Consider the following 18,680-nt stretch of genomic DNA (forward strand, 5'->3'; position numbering starts at 1 on the left):
AGGTTTATTCAGTTTGCCGTCCAAAGGATGAACCATGGCTCCTGCCAGGGTCAGCATTGAAGGCTGATCACGGGAGGGCACCAGCCCATTCTTCTGGAGGTTGAAGGTCTCGCCTACAACGAGGCCTATCCGACCCAGGACTCTTCTGTCGGTCGTAAAGTCCACAATAACGAATTTGACTAGGCCGCCCGCGAGGAACTTCTTAAATTCCTCGCACTCAACGTCGGCATGGCATATGTGGTAGACCAAGCACAAGTTATGCACGCAAACCTAGATCACGGCGGGCTTCATCTTCTCTTCCTCCTTTAGATTCTTCTCTTTGTCCAAGGCTGTGGTGTACTCAACATCTAGCCTAGCGACCCACTCATCATTTGAGTTTTCAAACATGCGTCTGAAGCGAGCAAGGCGTACTTTCACTACCATGGAGGAACGGGTGTAGATGACATCGAACTCACCGCCGGTGGTGGTTCTAGCCTTGTACTCACTGCCAATCATGGAGATTTGGGACACCATGGATTTGGGAGGAGGATTAGGATTAGTGGAACTGCCGTAATGTGAAAGGACGGGATGGCTAGGAGCGAACTGTCGTAATGTTAAAGGACATCCAGGGACGAGTAGGAGTGTGCTACTAGCGGTTTTTCGATTGTACAAATGCTGAGTGGGGTGTGTGAACGGGAGGGTAGTGGCTTTCCTGGTGGATAAATGGATTCATGCACAGTACTATGGGGCCCCAATTAGATGTCATGTCTACTCGACACACATTTAAATGGCTTTCGATGTCATGTCAAGCGTCGGGAAAATTATAGGTGATACGAAGCTTTCCATTCTCCCATGATACGGGCTTCCAAGAGCCCTTGGATCTGATATTGAACGGTTGCATGGCGTGATTCTAGACCTATGGGTGAATATCCTATCCTGGAGGGTTATTTTGCAAATTTTCAGCAACTTAGCATGCGACCGTTCGATCTCAGATCCAAGGGCTGCCAGCAGCCCGTATCATGGTCATGCCTACCACGATCGTCGCCTTGCTCGCACAGTCGCGCCCTTGGAGATTTAACACGGTGCGTTAGGCTATCTGATGTTGGCATGTCATACATAGTCATCACTTAGTCACTCATACAACAAGGTTATCTATAAGGTTGGCTATAAGAGTATTTCTTACTTCTCTCTATCTATTTCTTCGTATTATTTATTGCACTTGCCAAGGAGTGACCTCTTCCAATGAAATGGTGCTTAGATGAGGTGCTAAGGGCATTAAATGGCTTAGCAACTCAAGTCCCCAATGCATAGTGTCAGGACCCCGATCCTAAGCCACATTGATCTAGCATGTAACACATCATATCACTTTGCGGCCTCACGCATGGTATCCCCACGGGTGCCACCTTACCTAGCTCGGGACCGTTTGTGCCTTTTGGCTCCCGTATATGATAGTGTCGCTAGCATCCATATGACATAGAACCTGGGCCGACATGGCTAGTCGTGAACCCAAAGTGGCACTAACTTACAGGGACAGGCATACATGACCCAGCAACGAACGTGTCGATCATCAGCAAGTGAATTCGGGCTCTAGCAACTGGGCTAGCAGGACTCCAGGAATCCGGGCTGTAGCAGGCTAACAGGACTCCAAAAGACACCACATGACATTTCCCCAAAGGGACAGACACAGGGATCGAAGAAGGACACATGTCGGCCAGTCTAAGTGTTCCGGAGCAGTAGCAACTGGGCTAACAGGACTCTGGTAAACCGGGCTGTAGCAGACAACCATGGCTTAGTGGAAGCACTAGACTACATTTCCCCATAAGAGAGGCTACCAAGGATAGACAACTAGGTTGTCGGATCCCACACATACCAAGCATTTCAAAGCATACACACAATATGCTCGATATGTGCAAATACAACATGGCATCACAACAAAACTCTACAACTCAAAGTATTTATTCATTAGGCTCCGAAGAGCTAGATATTACAAACATGGATCTGATGACCCAGCATTCAAGTCATACAAGCAACAAGCACAAGCGGAAGCTTAACTTGTCTGAGTACAGACAACTACAAATGAAAAAGGCTGAGAAGCCTGACTATCTACAAGACCCTGCCGAGGGCACAAGATCATAGCTGAGGTAACAAGCTAAACATCGAAGTCCACGCGGAACTACTAGTGAGACTGAAGTCTCTCTACAAAATTATAAATTAAGCAAACATGAGTACAAATGTACCCAGCAAGACTTACATCAGAACTAGCTACATATGCATCAATATCAACAAAGGGGGTGGTGGAGTTTAACTGCAGCAAGCCAACTTTGACTCGGTGACTATCCTAAACTACGACTGCAAGTAACTCTTTTGGGGTGGCGCACATGAGTCCACATATTCACCAATCAATACACCACTATGGATCCGGTCCCATCTCCCTACGAGAACGCCATCCACAGCACTCACGCTTATCTTGCGCATTTTAGAGTATCCACTTTCACTTGTCTATGAACTATACATGCAACCCAGAAGTCCTTTACCACGGACGCGGCTATTCGAATAGATGATGTTAACCCTGCAGGGGTGTACTTCTTCACACATGCTCTCGCCACTTACCACCATGTACACGTCATGTATATCGGCAACCTTCAAGCGGAAGCCTGGCGAGGGAGTCGGCCACGACCTGACTAACCACACAAGTGTCTAGTACCGGTTTATGGCCTATTCGGGTTCCATCCGCAAGGAGATCCGGCCGGGGTATCGCTCACAGCCCCAAACGATGAGAGAAGGGTTCCCAAGGCACCAAACGGGCGTCCCGGTACACCATGCCTCGTGTCTCTACCGCATCATAGCCCACCCCTAGGGTCAGTGCTACACACGGCCCTCAACACATATCCTACAAACACCAGAAACTAGTTGCAACTCCTGGACAGAGATCAAGGCGATTAATAAGTCGAGAGGGGCACTTAAGCATTCCAATGCGTGGTAGTAGTTGTTCATTGATCACAAACACAGAACTTAGTTCCTGAGGACGGCTGCAATGAGACAACCCACCATGTACTCCTACATAGCCTCTCACTGCTACCTTTACCAAATCGTGTTCACACACTTAGCTATCAACAGTAGGACATGTTCATCACCATTCCAATTCATCCTCGATGAATCAGACATGACTCAACTCTAAGCAGTAGCAGGCATGAAAAACAAGCATGAATGAGTAGGCGCATCAGGGCTCAAACAACTCCTACTCATGCTAGTGGGTTTCATCTATTTACTGTGGCAATGACAAATCATGCAGAGGACAGGGGGTTCAACTACCACAACAAGTAACAGATGAATCATTGTTGTCCTAATGCAGTAAAAGAGAGCGGGAGCGAGAGAGTGGGATTGTATCGGGATGAACAAGGGGGTTTTGCTTGCCTGGCACTTCTGAAGATATTATAGATCTTCATCGGTGCCATCGAACTCATCGTCAGAACGTCGTCTACTCAGAGCGGACAATCATCGGCAACAGAGAAGGAACACAATAAATGCAATGCAACAATATGATGCATGAATGTGATATGGCAATATGCCGTGGTTTGTGCTAATGCAACTAGCAATGATTTAAATGTTGTTGGTTTGAACACTAGATTCAAATTCAAACTCCACATAAGGCATTTCAAATGCCATTAATTCAATTTGTCATATACAATTGCTTTAAGTTGCTCAAACATGCATGAAAATGCCATAAACAGATTCCTTGGATTTTTTTTGATAATTTTTTGTATATAAATTATTTCAATCTGAATTACGGTTGAATTTCTATGGATTTTTGAAGTTTTGGACATTTTCTGAAATTTATAAATCATTTCTGATTTATTTAAAATCCCAAAAAATGTTTACTACGTCAGCACTACGTCAGGGTGACGTCAGCATGGTCAACAGGGTCGGTCTAGGTCAAACCTGACCAGTGGGGTCCACTGGTCAGTGGCACAGTACTGGTTAGTGTCGCTGACAGGTGGGGTCGGTCAACATGTGACGTGTCCAGGTCAAACTGACCTGTGGGACCTGTGGGGTTAGTTTAATCTAAATAGAAATAAAACCCAAGTTCATTATGGCGTGGGGCCCAGGTGTCAATGAGCTAGGGGGTTAGTTAGGGCGTCATTAGCGCTAAACACGCGACCATGTCGGCTCGCTGGAGTTCAGCCGACGGCGACCTCGAACCACAGTGGGGTCCGCTTGGAACTCGCCAGAGGCCACGGTTTGACGCGCCAGGGGCACCAGAAGGAAGCCCGTGCCCGCGCGCATCTGGGGAGACCAACAGAAGGGCGCGGGGTGGCCGGAGTTCACCGGAAGCGAGCTCCTGGCGGTGGCCGGAGCTACAGGTGTGCTCGGGTTGGAGCTAGGGGGCATGTGGGGAGCAGCTGGTGGTGGCTACGGGCTCCTGTAGACGCTTTGTTTGCGGTGACGCGCTCATACGCGGTGCGGGTGGGCTCCAACCACTGTGGTGTCATGGCCAGCGGCGAGGAACTCTCGGGCTCGACGGAGCCCGCGATTAGAGGAAGAAACCGGCATCGGGGAGAGAGAGGTTCGGTGCGGAGGCTCACAGCGAGGCCAACGAGCACGAGGGCGAGGTCGGGGATGTTCTGTAGCTCCCGAATCGATGGCGAGGATCCATGGTGACCGACGAGGGGAATGGTGGTGTTGGCGGCATCCAGGGGCTTCAGGCACCATGTGGCTTGGTGAGGAGGAAGAGGGGGACGAGGCAGAGCTTCTTGGCGTGTCGGCGAGGCGTGGGGTGGCTGGTGGAGCTCGTCGGTGCGCTGCGAGGCGCTCGGTGGTTGCGCGCACGAGGGACAGAGAAGGGGGAGGCGACCAAAGAGAGGGGGAAATGGAAGAGGGTGAGCTGGGCGTCTCCGTGACATGTTTGAAGGGGTCGGGGCTGCGCAGCTGAAGCAGGAGGTGCCAAGGCATCATCAGCGCGCACACCACGCACCTGTCTATCCTCCTGGCAGGAGGAAGAAGACCACTCAGCCCTTGGTAGGCTAGGCCTCTTCTGCCAGGTAAGGCCGAGGTGATGTTTCTGTCTTTTCTTAGTTTCTATTCTGTTTTCTATTTTTGCTATTATGTTTTGATTTAGCCTAGGCACCAAATCATTTAATAAAATTCTGAAAGATTTTTCAGGGACTAGTTGGATTATTCCAAAACCCCTCACAAGTTTCCAGAATTATTGGAGCATATTTGAATATATATATCAAATATAGTTCCAATGCAAATAATTATTACATTAGTTCCAAATCACCATAATAAATATTTATGAGCTCCTAAAAATATTGATTTGAATTTTACCTCTGCCCAATATTTCCAGAGAGAAACATGAACATTTTCTTGGACCTATTTGGAGCAATTTTTATCTTGGTCATTTCCAGAAATGATTTCTGAGGCTTTCACATATCCCCAATTCAAATTTTAAATTGAATTTAAACACGATGCACACATGACTAGCTAGTCTAGGTCAAACCAGAACTAGGGATGTGACACATAGGTGCTTAGTTTTTTGTTCCTAAGTTTGCTTCATTTAATTAGCTATAGACTCAAAATAGTCTTTTCACCTAGGTACATGCTCTTAGCACCGTTTCTTCCTGGGGTCACGAAACTATTCTCCCTCTTCTTAATTAACTTGCCACATCAGACTTTATGCCTATGTGGCAGACTTAGCACCTGTACGAGCAAGTACAATAGTGGGCTATAAGCCCACTTACATGGCATTTTTTCATATGTGGTGGAAAGAGGCAAGGAAAAAGTGGAGGAGTGGGCTCTCTTGCAAGAGTCAGCCTCTACATGGTGGAGCATTGGGAGAGGCACATATATGCCATGGAGGTGGTCAGGAATCGGGAGACTCACGCCGGTCGTAGTGCCGTAGTTAAAATGATAATGGCAAGTCAAATCACGGGGCCCACCTTCCCAGCAGTAACTCGCTGTCAAATCACACAAGCCCTACGTTTGCAGCAGCCTACTCCCTCATCTTCTCGCATCTGTCGAACCGACTAGGCGGAACTGCCCCCCTACCGCGCGGGAAAAGCCCCACCCTTGACTTTTAAATAGTACAGTATACTAATTTTGTATCCATGTATTGCACCATGGAGAAAAGCCTCAAGAAAGTGGCGGTACACATGTACGAAGTATACAGCATGTTCGTCGTGTTCTTGTCGCACCCCAGACGGTCGATCGGTCTGGCACGCCGCTCTCCGAATGGAATGCCGTCATATTGCATTTGCACACACTTGTGGGACCGCAATTGAGAACCAACCATAGGCACACTCCCCGGCCCCGCAAGTCTGGTGAGTTAATAGAAGAGAGAGACGAGTGATAATACTAGAGAAGTGTTGTACATATGTTGGTGCCTGGACGATCCCTGCATGACACGGAAGATCAGTTCGTCCGTGCATGTGACCAGACTCCAGCAAACACTTCTGGATTGGCTATCCTCTACATATTGTGCAGGCTGTGTTGTACAGGGCTGTAGTTCTGATGAGAAATATAAAAAAGGTTGTCAGATTTAGGGTTCCGGCAAAACCCTTGAGGTTCGAACACTCTGGTGCGCACAAAGATCTCTCCCCCATCTAGCTCGCACACATCATGATCTCACGGCCTAGCTCGACGAACCCAAAGAACAAGAGACACAGAGTTTATACTGGTTCGGGCCACCGATGTGGTGTAATACCCTACTCCACTGTGGTGTGGTGGATTGCCTCTTGGGCTAAGGATGAATAGTTACAAGGGAAGAGCAGCCTCCTGACGAGAGGTGTTCTTCTGCGTGGTGAACTTGTGTGGTTGAGGATGAACTGAATCCTCTTCCTGTTGTGGTGGTGGCTAGTCCTATTTATAGTGGCCTCGGTCCTCTTCCCAAATATTTAGCAGGAAGGGATCCCAAAACGGCCAAATTCAAAGGGAGACAACTAGTACAAGTTATCCTGACAAAAGTAGTCTTCGTGTGCCAAAGGCTCTAGTGGTGACGCCGTCTTGGGCTCCACGGTGACCTCCGTCCCGCTGTCCTGCTGGTCTTGGTCTTCTTGCATCGATATGGAAACCTTTGCTTGATGCCTCGGGACTTGTTGCCTGTGCTTGCCTCTTTAGCACCAAAGAGGAAACGAGGACACTGCAGGTGCTGGCGCCCGCCTGGCGCCAGTCGTCATGGCTTGCATAATAGAAACCTCGCGAGGTGTCCCTTGCCTTGATCTATCCGCCCCTCGCGAGCCAGCCTGGTGAGGCTGCCCCCGAGGAGGTCTTGTGTCATCCGCCTCACGAGGCTTGACCCCTCACGAGGGTCCTAAGTGTTTGCTGGTGAAGATGGGCCGTATAGGGCCGCTGGTGGAGCCACGCTGTGGGTGATACGTCTCCAATGTATCTATAATTTTTGATTGCTCCATGCTATATTATCTACTGTTTTGGACTATATTGGGCTTTATTTTCCAATTTTATATTATTTTTGGGACTAATCTATTAATCGGAGGCCCAGCCCAGAATTGCTGTTTTTTGCCTATTTCAGTGTTTCAAAGAAATGGAATATCAAACGGAGTCCAAACGGAATGAAACCTTCGGGAACATGATTTTCTCACCGAACATGATCCAGGAGACTTGGACCCTAAGCCAAGGCATCAGAGAGGCGGTCACGAGGGTGGGGGTGTGCCCCCCACCTAGGGCGCGCCCCCTGCCTCGTGGGCCCCTCGATGCTCCACCAACGTACTTCTTCCTCCTATATATACCTACGTACCCCCAAACGATCAGAAACGGAGCCAAAAACCTAATTCCACCACCGCAACTTTCTTTATCCACGAGATCCCATCTTGGGGCCTGTTCCGGAGCTCCGCCGAAGAGGGCCGTCATCACGGAGGGCTTCTACATCATCAAAGCCTCTCCGATGAAGTGTGAGTAGTTTACCTCAGACCTTCGGGTCCATAGTTAGTAGCTAGATGGCTTCTTCTCTCTTTTTGGATCTCAATACAAAGTTCTCCCCCTCTCTTGTGGAGATCTATTCGATGTAATCTTATTTTTGTCGTGTGTTTGTTGAGACCGATGAATTGTAGGTTTATGATAAAGTCTATCTATGAATAATATTTGAATCTTCTTTGAATTCTTTTATGCATGATTGGTTATCTTTGCAAGTCTCTTCGAATTATCCGTTTGGTTTGGCCAACTAGATTGGTAGTTCTTGCCATGGGAGAAGTGCTTAGCTTTGGGTTCGATCTTGAGGTGTCCTTTCCCAGTGACAGAAGGGGCAGCAAGGCACGTGTTGCATCGTTGCCATCGAGGATAACAAGATGGGGTTTATTTCATATTGCACGAATTTATCTCTCTCCATCATGTCTTCTTGCTTAAAGTGTTACTTTTTTTAACTTAATACTCTCGATGCATGCTGGATAGCGGTCGATGAGTGGAGTAATAGTAGTAGATGCAGAATCGTTTCGGTCTACTTGTCACGGATGTGATGCCTATATACATGATCATGCCTAGATATTCTCATAACTATGCTCAATTCTGTCAATTGCTCAACAGTAATTTGTTCACCCACCGTAGAATACTTATGCTCTTGAGAGAAGCCACTAGTGAAACCTATGGCCCCCAGGTCTATTCTCATCATATCAATCTCCATCACTTTAATCTTGCTTTGCTTTTTACTTTGCCTTTACTTTTCACTTTGCATCTTTATACCAAAAATATTATATCTATCAGATCTCACTCTCGTAAGTGACCATGAAGGGATTGACAACCCCTAATCGCGTTGTTTGCCAGTAGCTATCGTTTTGTGCAGGTACGAGGGACTTGAGCGTGGCCTCCTACTTTATTGATACCTTGGTTCTCAAAAACTGAGGGAAATACTTACGCTACTTTGCTGCATCATCCCTTCCTCTTCGGGGAAAACCAACGCAAGCTCAAGAGGTAGCAAGAAGGATTTCTGGCGCCGTTGCCGGGGAGTCTACGCAAAAAGTCAACATACCAAGTACCCATCACAATCCCTATCTCTCGCATTACATTATTTGCCATTTGCCTCTCGTTTTCCTCTCCCCCACTTCACCCTTACCGTTTTATTCGCCCTCTCTCTCTCTATCCTCCCTCTCTTTCTCTATTTGCCTCTTTTTGCCCGTTTCTTGTTTGCTCGTATGATTGGAATAGTTGTTTATTTATTACTAAACAGAGAACTTAAGATCTATGGATCCTCATCCACTTGCCAATCTTTTTAAGGGATCCAATTATGATGAACCAATTCCTAGTGATTTGGATGCACTAGATTATCTTTATAAGCTTTTGCCTGAAATCCGTAATCTGAAAATCGTGATGAAGTGCTTTATGAAGTGACTCATGATAGATCTTTGAATAAAAAGCATGATTGCAATGATTTTATTATAAATTCTCTTGATGTCAATTGTGCTAATAAGATGCAAAACCCTAAGCTTGGGGATGCTAGTTTTTCTATCTCTACTACTTGCTGCAATGATTATGACTGGGGTGATTCTTCTTATGATCTTGAAAATTTATTTAAACCCCATGATGAATATGAGATTGATAATAGTGTTTGCAATATTATTGAAAGTGGGTTTAGAAGAGTGTCAACTTTAGATCCCACATATTTGGAGAATGTTCAATCTTATGAAAATCTTGATAAAAGTGGGTTTGGAGAAGTCATGACTTTAATTAATGTTAATCCCACTATTTTGAAAGAGTGTCAACTTTGCATGCATGTGGATCATGTTGAAAATATTGTATGTGATAGCTATTTTGTTGAATTTGCTTATGATCCTACATGTAATTACTATGAGAGAGGAAAATATGGTTGTAGAAATCTTCATGTTACTAAATTACCTCTCGTTATGTTGAGATTGCTATTGTTTCTTTCCGCTTCCTTGCATATGCTAGTTTTTGCTTGACTTGAAAATTTGTTTTCCTATAAGATGCCTATGCATAGGAAAGTATGTTAGACTTAGATGTGTTTTTCACATGCTTTATGATGCTCCTTTTGTGCTTCAATTCTTGTCTTTCATGTGAGCTTCATTAAAATTATCAATGCCTAGCTTTAAGGATTTAAAGAAAAGCGCTTGTTGGGAGACAGCCCAATATTTATCCTTCACATTATTCAATAAATAAATTATTTAGACTCTGTTTTGGTTGTGTTTTTTTGTGTTTAATTAGTGTTTGTGCCAAGTAGAACCGTTGGGAAGACTTGGGGAAAGTCTTGTCGAACTTGCTGTAAAAAACAGAAACTTTAGCGCTCACAAGAACTGCTGTCATTTTTATTTGAAAAGTGATATTTAGTTAATTATTTTTGTAGATGATTAATATATAAATTCCTCACGTCCAGCAATTTATTTTAGAATTTTTGGAGTTCCAGATCTTGCGCTAGCTACAGATTACTACAGACTGTTCTGTTTTTGACAGATTCTGTTTTTTCGTGTGTTGATTGCTTATTTTGATGAATCTATGGTTAGTAAAATAGTTTATAATCCATAGAGAAGTTGGAATAAAGTAGGTTTAACACCAATATAAATAAAGAATGAGATCATTACAGTACCTTTAAGTGGTCTTTTGTTTTCTTTCGCTAACGGAGCTCACGAGTTTTCTACTTTAAGTTTTGTGTTGTGAAGTTTTGAAGTTTTGGGTGAATTCTTTTGATGGATTATGGAACAAGGAGTGGCAAGAGCCTAAGCTTGGGGATGCCCATGGAACCCCCAAGATAATCCAAGGACACCAAAAAGTCAAAGCTTGGGGATCCCCTCTTTCGTCGACTTCCATCGGTAATTTACTTGGAGCTATATTTTTATTCACCAACATGATATGTGTTTTGCTTGGAGCGTCTTGTATTATTTGTGTATTTATTTCTTAGTATGCCACAATCATCCTTGTGTACACACCTTTTGAGAGAGCCATACATGAATTAAAATTTGATAGAATACTCTATGTGCTTCACTTATATGTTTTTGAGCTAAGTAGTTTTTCTCTGTGTGCTTCACTTATATCTTTTGAGCATTATAATTTTGCTCTATGTGCTTCACTTATATCTTTTGAGCGCTATAATTTTGCTCTATGTGCTTCACTTATATCTTTTGAGCGCTATAATTTTGCTCTATGTGCTTCACTTAGATTTTTTTAGAGCACGGTGGTGGATTTGTTTTAAAGAAACTATTGATCTCTCATGCTTCACTTAAATTATTTTGAGAGTCTCTTAATAGCATGGTAATTTGCTTAATAATAATATGCTTGGTATTCAAGATTTGTGAAACTTTCTTTTGAGTGTGTTGAATACTAAGAAAATATTGAAGCATGATAATTGTTTTGAGATATGGAGGTGATAATATTAAAGTCATGCTAGTTGAGTAGTTGCGAATTTAAAGAATACTTGTGTTAAAGTTTGTGATTCCCGTAGCATGCACGTATGGTGAACCGTTATGTGATGAAGTCGGAGCATGATTTATTTGTTGATTGTCTTCCTTATGAGTGGCGGCCGGGGACGAGCGATGGTCTTTTCCTACCAATCTATCCTCCTAGGAGCATGTGCGTAATACTTTGCTTTGATAACTTCTAGATTTTTTCAATAAGTATATGAGTTCTTTATGACTAATGTTGAGTCCATGGATTATACGCACTCTCACCCTTCCACCTTTGCTAGCCTCTCTAATACTGCGCACTTTTTGCCGTATCATACACCCACCATATACCTTCCTCAAAACAGCCACCATACCTACCTATTATGGCATTTCCATCGCCATTCCGAGATATATTGCCATGCAACTTTCCATCGTTCCGTTTATTATGACACACTCCATCATTGTCATATTCATATCCCGGTACACCGCCGGAGGCATTCATATATAGTCATATTTTGTTCTAAGTATTGAGTTGTAATTGTTGAGTTGTAAGAAAAATAAAAGTGTGATGATCATCATTATTAGAACATTGTCCCAGTGAGGAAAGAATGATGGAGACTATGATTCCCCCATAAGTCAGGATGAGACTCCGGACGAAAAATAAAATAAATAAAAGAAGAGGCCAAAGAAGCCCAAATAAAAAGAGGCCATAAAAAAGAGAAAAGGCCCAAATAAAAAAATGAGAGAAAAAGAGAGAAGGGACAATGTTACTATCCTTTTACCACACTTGTGCTTCAAAGTAGCACCATGATCTTCATAGTAGAGAGTCTCTCATGTTATCACTTTCATATACTAGTGGGAATTTTACATTATAGAACTTGGCTTGTATATTCCAATGATGGGCTTCCTCAAATTGCCCTAGGTCTTCATGAGCAAGCAAGTTGGATGCACACCCACTTAGTTTCTTTTTGAGCTTTCATATACTTATATCTCTAGTGCATCCGTTGCATGGCAATCCCTACTCACTCACATTGATATCTATTGATGGGCATCTCCATAGCCCGTTGATACGCCTAGTTGACGTGAGACTATCTTCTGCTTTTTGTCTTCTCCACAACCACCATTCTATTCCACCTATAGTGCTATATCCATGGCTCACGCTCATGTATTGCGTGAAGATTGAAAAAGTTTTGAAAAAGTTAGAGTATGAAACAATTGCTTGGCTTGTCATCGGGGTTGTGCATGATTTAAATACTTTGTGTGGTGAAGATAGAGCATAGCCTGACTATATGATTTTTTAGGGATAACTTTCTTTGGCCATGTTATTTTGAGAAGACATAATTGCTTTGTTAGTATGCTTGAAGTATTATTATTTTTATGTCAACATAAACTTTTGTCTTGAATCTTTCGAATCTGAATATTCATATCACAATTAAGAAGATTTGCATTGAAATTATGCCAAGTAGCACTCCGCATCAAAAATTCTATTTTTATCATTTACCTACTCGAGGACGAGCAGGAATTAAGCTTGGGGATGCCTGATACGTCTCCAACGTATCTATAATTTTTGATTGCTCCATGCTATATTATCTACTGTTTTGGACTATATTGGGCTTTATTTTCCACTTTTATATTATTTATGGGACTAACCTATTAACCGGAGGCCCAGCCCAGAATTGCTGTTTTTTGCCTATTTCAGTGTTTCGAAGAAACGAAATATCAAACGGAGTCCAAACGGAATGAAACTTCGGGAACGTGATTTTCTCACCGTACGTGATCCAGGAGACTTGGACCCTACGCCAAGGCATCAGAGAGGCGGTCACGAGGGTGGGGGGCGCCCCCACCTAGGGCGCGCCCCCCTGCCTCGTGGGCCCCTCGATGCTCCACCGACGTACTTCTTCCTCCTATATTTACCTACGTACCCCCATACGATCAGAACAGGAGCCAAAAACCTAATTCCACCGCCGCAACTTTCTGTATCCACGAGATCCCACCTTGGGGCCTGTTCCAGAGCTCCGCCGGAGAGGGCCGTCATCACGGTGGTATTCTACATCATCATAGCCTCTCCGATAAAGTGTGAGTAGTTTACCTCAGACCTTCGGGTCCATAGTTAGTAGCTATATGGCTTCTTCTCTCTTTTTGGATCTCAATACAAAGTTCTCCCCCTCTTTTGTGGAGATCTATTCGATGTAATCTTCTTTTTGCAGTGTGTTTGTTGAGACCGATGAATTGTGGGTTTATGATCAAGTCTATCTATGAATAATATTTGAATCTTCTCTGAATTCTCTTTGCAAGTCTCTTCGAATTATCCGTTTGGTTTGGCCAACTAGATTGGTAGTTCTTGCCATGGAAGAAGTGCTTAGCTTTGGGTTTGATCTTGCGGTGTCCTTTCCCAGTGACAGAAGGGGCAGCAAGGCACGTATTGCATCGTTGCCATCGAGGATAACAAGATGGGGTTTATTTCATATTGCATGAATTTATCTCTCTACATCATGTCATCTTGCTTTAAGCGTTACTCTGTTTTTAACTTAATACTCTAGATGATGCTGTATAGCGGTCGATGAGTGGACTAATAGTAGTTGATGCAGAATCGTTTCGGTCTACTTGTCACGGACGTGATGCCTATATACATGATCATGCCTAGATATTCTCATAACTATGCTCAATTCTGTCAATTGCTCAATAGTAATTTGTTCACCCACCGTAGAATACTTATGCTCTTGAGAGAAGCCACTAGTGAAACCTATGGCCCCCGGGTCTATTCTCATCATATCAATCTCCATCACTTTAATCTTGCTTTACTTTTTTACTTTGCCTTTACTTTTCACTTTGTTTCTTTATACCAAAAATACCAAAAATATTATATCTATCAGATCTCACTCTCATAAGTGAGCATGAAGGGATTGACAACCCCTAATCGCGTTGGTTGCGAGTAGCTATCGTTTTGTGCAGGTACGAGGGACTTGAGCATGGCCTCCTACTGGATTGATACCTTGGTTCTCAAAAACTGAGGGAAATACTTACGCTACTTTGCTGCATCATCCCTTCCTCTTTGGGGAAAACCAACGCAAGCTCAAGAGGTAACAGTGGGCCGCAGGCATGCAAGTCTGGGGACCCCCGTTCCCAGAACGCCGACAGTAGCCCCCGGGCCCAAGGCGCGCTCGGGCTTGGCTTCGATGCGAAGCCAAGGGGCAAGTGCTTAGCGTCGCGGGCCCCAATAGCCTGCGGCCCCGGTTCGCGCATGGCGACTGATTGGACATGGGCATCTCCGCTTCCCCATGCTGCCTCGGCAACTGCCCAACATGACGAGTCCTTGCTGCATGCAAAAAAAGATCATTATTACCTTAGATCATGGAGGCCGGCGGTTGGCCTCCCCTTGGCTATAAATGGGAAGAGGGGGGCGGAGCCCCTGTCACCCATCTCTTCCTTTCCTTCCCCCGCTCCTTCTTCTTCCTCGCTTCACTGCCGGCAGCGACACCCATGGCGCCTGCAAAGAGGCTCCCGGCTGCACAGAAGGGGAAGGCTCGCCTGGAGGGGCCTGGCTCACCGCCGCCCAAGAGGAGGCACAATTGTCCCCGCAAGCACACCACGACCCCCATCGCAGCCCCTCGCGGTCGCTGTGGCACCTCTTCGCGTGGTGGGAGTCGCCCAGGTCATGGCAGCCCCGTCGATGAAGGGAGGCATGCCCTAGTCGCACGGCCTCCCAGGCCACACTTCCACTCGGTGGAAGTGCTACCGGAGTTCGTCGTGTGGTCAGAGAACCCGGCCGGTACATGGCTTCAGCTCCCGCGCTTCTTTACCGATGAGCTGCCAACCACAGGTCCAAGCGGTCTCTGGCTGCAGGCGAACGGCTGCTACAGCAAGGCTTCGTCGGACGCGGTCGAGGTCTCCTCTGCAGGCAACGCAGCCCTGGCCCGTGGCTGGCAGACATTTTCCCCTGCACGCGGCCTAGGCCGGCGGTGCTCCCTCCACTTCAAGTATGATGGCAACGCGCCCCTCTATGTGAGGGTGTTCGGGGAAGATGGCCCCCGCGTCGGGTGTTTCCCCGAGGACAACAATGACGGTGAGGTGCTCGGCCTCGGCGACGGCCGCGACGAGAGTGAAGGCGGGCTCGCCCTCGGCGCTGGCCATGGCTCGTCCAGCTACGGCGACTCTTCTTCCGGCGACAGCTCCAGCAGCGACAGCTACGACCAGCCGCCACGGCGTCGCGCCCGCTTTGAAGGTGGCAGCGGGTCGTCTCATCGCCGCGCTTCAGTGAAGAGGGAGGAGGGGTCTCGCTGAGCTCAGTTGAGAGCCATGGGCCCGTCCTCGCGACCTGCCGCGGGAGCATGTTCCCCTTTTGTTTCGTTCTTCTTTTCCTTCCTGCATTAAGAGAGAGACAAATATGGGGCCCTGTCAGATTTCGGGTTCCGGCAGACCATTGAGGTTCGAACACTGGGGTGCGTGTGGAGATTTCTCCTCCTACCTACCTGCACCCCTCTGCCTCGCCAAGGTCTAAACTAAGGAAAGAACAACACAAGAGACGCAGGGTTTATACTGGTTTGGGCCACCGTTGTGGTGTAATACCCTACTCCAGTGTGTGGTGTGGTGGATTGCCTCTTGGGCTGATGATGATGAACAATACAAGGAAGTACAGCCTCGTGAGGGTCTGTTCTTGGTCGGGGCGATGAACTGATAGGAGGAGCTCAGTCACCTTTCTCTCTCTCTCTACCTGATCTCTATCCTTCGATTCCTGCGACTCAGCTCTCTCTCTTTTTCCGTCTCTCTCTCTGCCTGTGGGTGGCTGGTCCTATTTATAGAGGCCCTGGTCCTCTTCCCAAATATCGAGCGGGAAGGGAGCCAACAATGGCAGGCTAATTTGAAGGGGGACAGCTAGTATCAACTATCCTGACAAAAGTAGTCTTCGCCTGCGCAAAGCTCTAGTGATGACGCCGTCTTGGGCTCCACGGTGACCTCCATCTCGTAGTCTCCTGGTCTTGGTCTCGTTGCACCGAAATGGCAACCTTTGCCTGATGCCTCGGTACTCCGCGGCTGCGCTTGCCCCCTTCGCACCAAAGAGGAAGGGAGGACACTGCGCGGGCTGGCACCCGCCTGGTGCCCCCGGTCGTCATGGCTTGCATCACGGGCACCTCGTGAGGTACCCCGCCTTGATCTCTCCGCCTCCTCGTGAGCCAGCCTGACGAGGCCGCGCCTGAGGAAGCTCCGCGTCGTCCGCCCCGCGAGGGTCTTGGGTTTGTGTTGGTGAAGATGGGCCGCGCTGGGCCCCTCTTTAAGCCACGCCGCAGGCCGCAGGCAGGCAAGTCTGGGGACCCCCGTTCCTAGAACGCCGACAGTAGCCCCCGGGCCCAAGGCGCGCCCGGACTTGGCCGTGCAGGGAGGCGGAAGGGCAAGAGCGAAGCGCCGCGTGACGGTTGGTTGGATGTGGGCGCCCTTGCAACCGCCCGAGTTGATAAAGGAGCGGCGTCCACCTAGGCTTTGCTTCTTGCTTTCCCCGATTGCTGCTCAGATCCCCTTTCTTGCGCCTCTCCTTCCTTCCTCCAAAATTTCCAGATCCACTCCGACCGTGTGACCTAGGAAGCCATGGCGCCTCGTCAGCCCCCGGCCGTGGCTTGGTACTCATCTGCCCTGGACCCGCCGAACGTGTCGGAGGCGAGCCTTGCCCGGTTGCGCCGGATGGCAACAGTGCGGGGCATCAACGGGGCGAGGGTGTTTAAAGCCGGCTCCGCCACCCCTGAGGGTCAAGGGAGCACCTTCTATCCGCTCTTTGTAAGTGCCATTGCTGCTGGCCTGGTGCCTCCCTTCTCCGAGTTCTTCTTCTCTGTCCTCCGCCACTATAAGCTACAAGCCCTGCATCTCCACCCCAACTCCGTCCTTCTCCTGGCAATCTTCGCCTATTAATGCGAGGCTCACGTAGGGGTGTAGCCCTCAGTGGCCTTGCTGCGCCACTACTTCTACCTCCGGACCTCTCGTGGTACTGCTTCCGCGTGCGCGAGCTTCATCGCGTACGGTGGCGCCATTGCCATTTCGAACCCCGGGAAAAGGATTGAGGGCTTCAGGAGCAAGTGGGTCTTGGTGGATGCTGGGCGCATCCACCCTCGGCTGATCTTGCCCACGGAGCAGCCCACGAGCTCCAGCGATTGGGGTCGAGCGGAGCTCACGGATCCCCGCGCGAAGCTGATGTTGGAGAAGATGGACGCGGATCTAAGGCCGGCCAACATGGCGGCGGCGAAGCTGACCGGCGCGTCGCTGCTGAGGGAATTCCTGGAGCACCAGCTGGCTCCGCTTCGGCAGTACTCACTTCCGATGTGGAGGCCCCGTCCGAGCCCCGCGGCCTTAGCCGATGGAGATCTGACTGCAGTCCTCCAATCTCTGGTCGGGGGCGATGTGGCGAGGTTGGCGGGCGCTCCTACGCCCTTGTTCCTCCGCGACGACTGGGAGCAGGTAGTGGAGTCCATGCCCATCTTCAATGGGGATGGGCCCGTGCCTGTGGAAACTCCCGAGGAACCGGTGGACGTGCCCTCCGACGACTCCAGCGAAGAGGAGGCAGGAGGGGAGCGGGGAAAAAGGCCTGACTCCGAGGCGACTGATGGAGAGTCGAGGGCTCCCCTCCCCCGACGCCGGTCCCACGTTCTCCGCCTCTCTCCGAGCGATGGCGACGAGAATGACGACGAAGACGACGACGAGGACAACGACGAGCAGGACGGCGGGAGCTCACCCCCAATCCCTAAAAAGGACAGGACCGGGCTGATCTCCCGTGGGTCTGCCCCGGCCCCGGGGCGGACCGCAGATGCGCCTTCCGCCTCCAAGCTTCCCGAGGTTGACCCTTCCAGCCGGCTTTCAAGCTTCATATTTGGCCGGAGGCTGCTTGAGCTCACTGGCGACAACCCGTAAGTGCTCGATTCTTGTTTCTATCTCTTGCTCTGCTTCTGAAGCTTGACATCCGCATCTCTTGGTTAGGCTGGGGCCCGCCGCAAAGAAGCTGAAGGGGGCTCCCGAGGTTCCATCCGTGGCAGCGCTTCTGCCCGCGAAGGAGGGTGACCGCGACGCACAGGCTTCTCCTGCCCGGTCGTCCTCGCGAGGCCTGGCTGAGCCGGCTGGGGCGAGCTCAGCCCCCACGGCCCAAGTGGCTCCCGAGGTGCTCTCGCCTGCCGCCGCCACTTCGACTGTCGGGGTGCGACAGACTCTGCCTCGGGATGTTGTGGCCGCGCTGCCGTCTTCTCCTCCTACTCCATCGGCTGCTGTCTCTCCGACTCCTTCTGCCGTTCTGGATCGTGTTGTTGCTGAGCTGGACCGACTGCGTCAGGATCTTCTTGGCGCCGACCCCCGCTTGGTGGCCGGGCGCTTGGAGCTGGCTTCAGGATGGGT

Source organism: Triticum dicoccoides, chromosome 3A, assembly GCF_002162155.2.
Source record: "Triticum dicoccoides isolate Atlit2015 ecotype Zavitan chromosome 3A, WEW_v2.0, whole genome shotgun sequence".
In the NCBI taxonomy this organism is placed as follows: Eukaryota; Viridiplantae; Streptophyta; class Magnoliopsida; order Poales; family Poaceae; genus Triticum; species Triticum dicoccoides.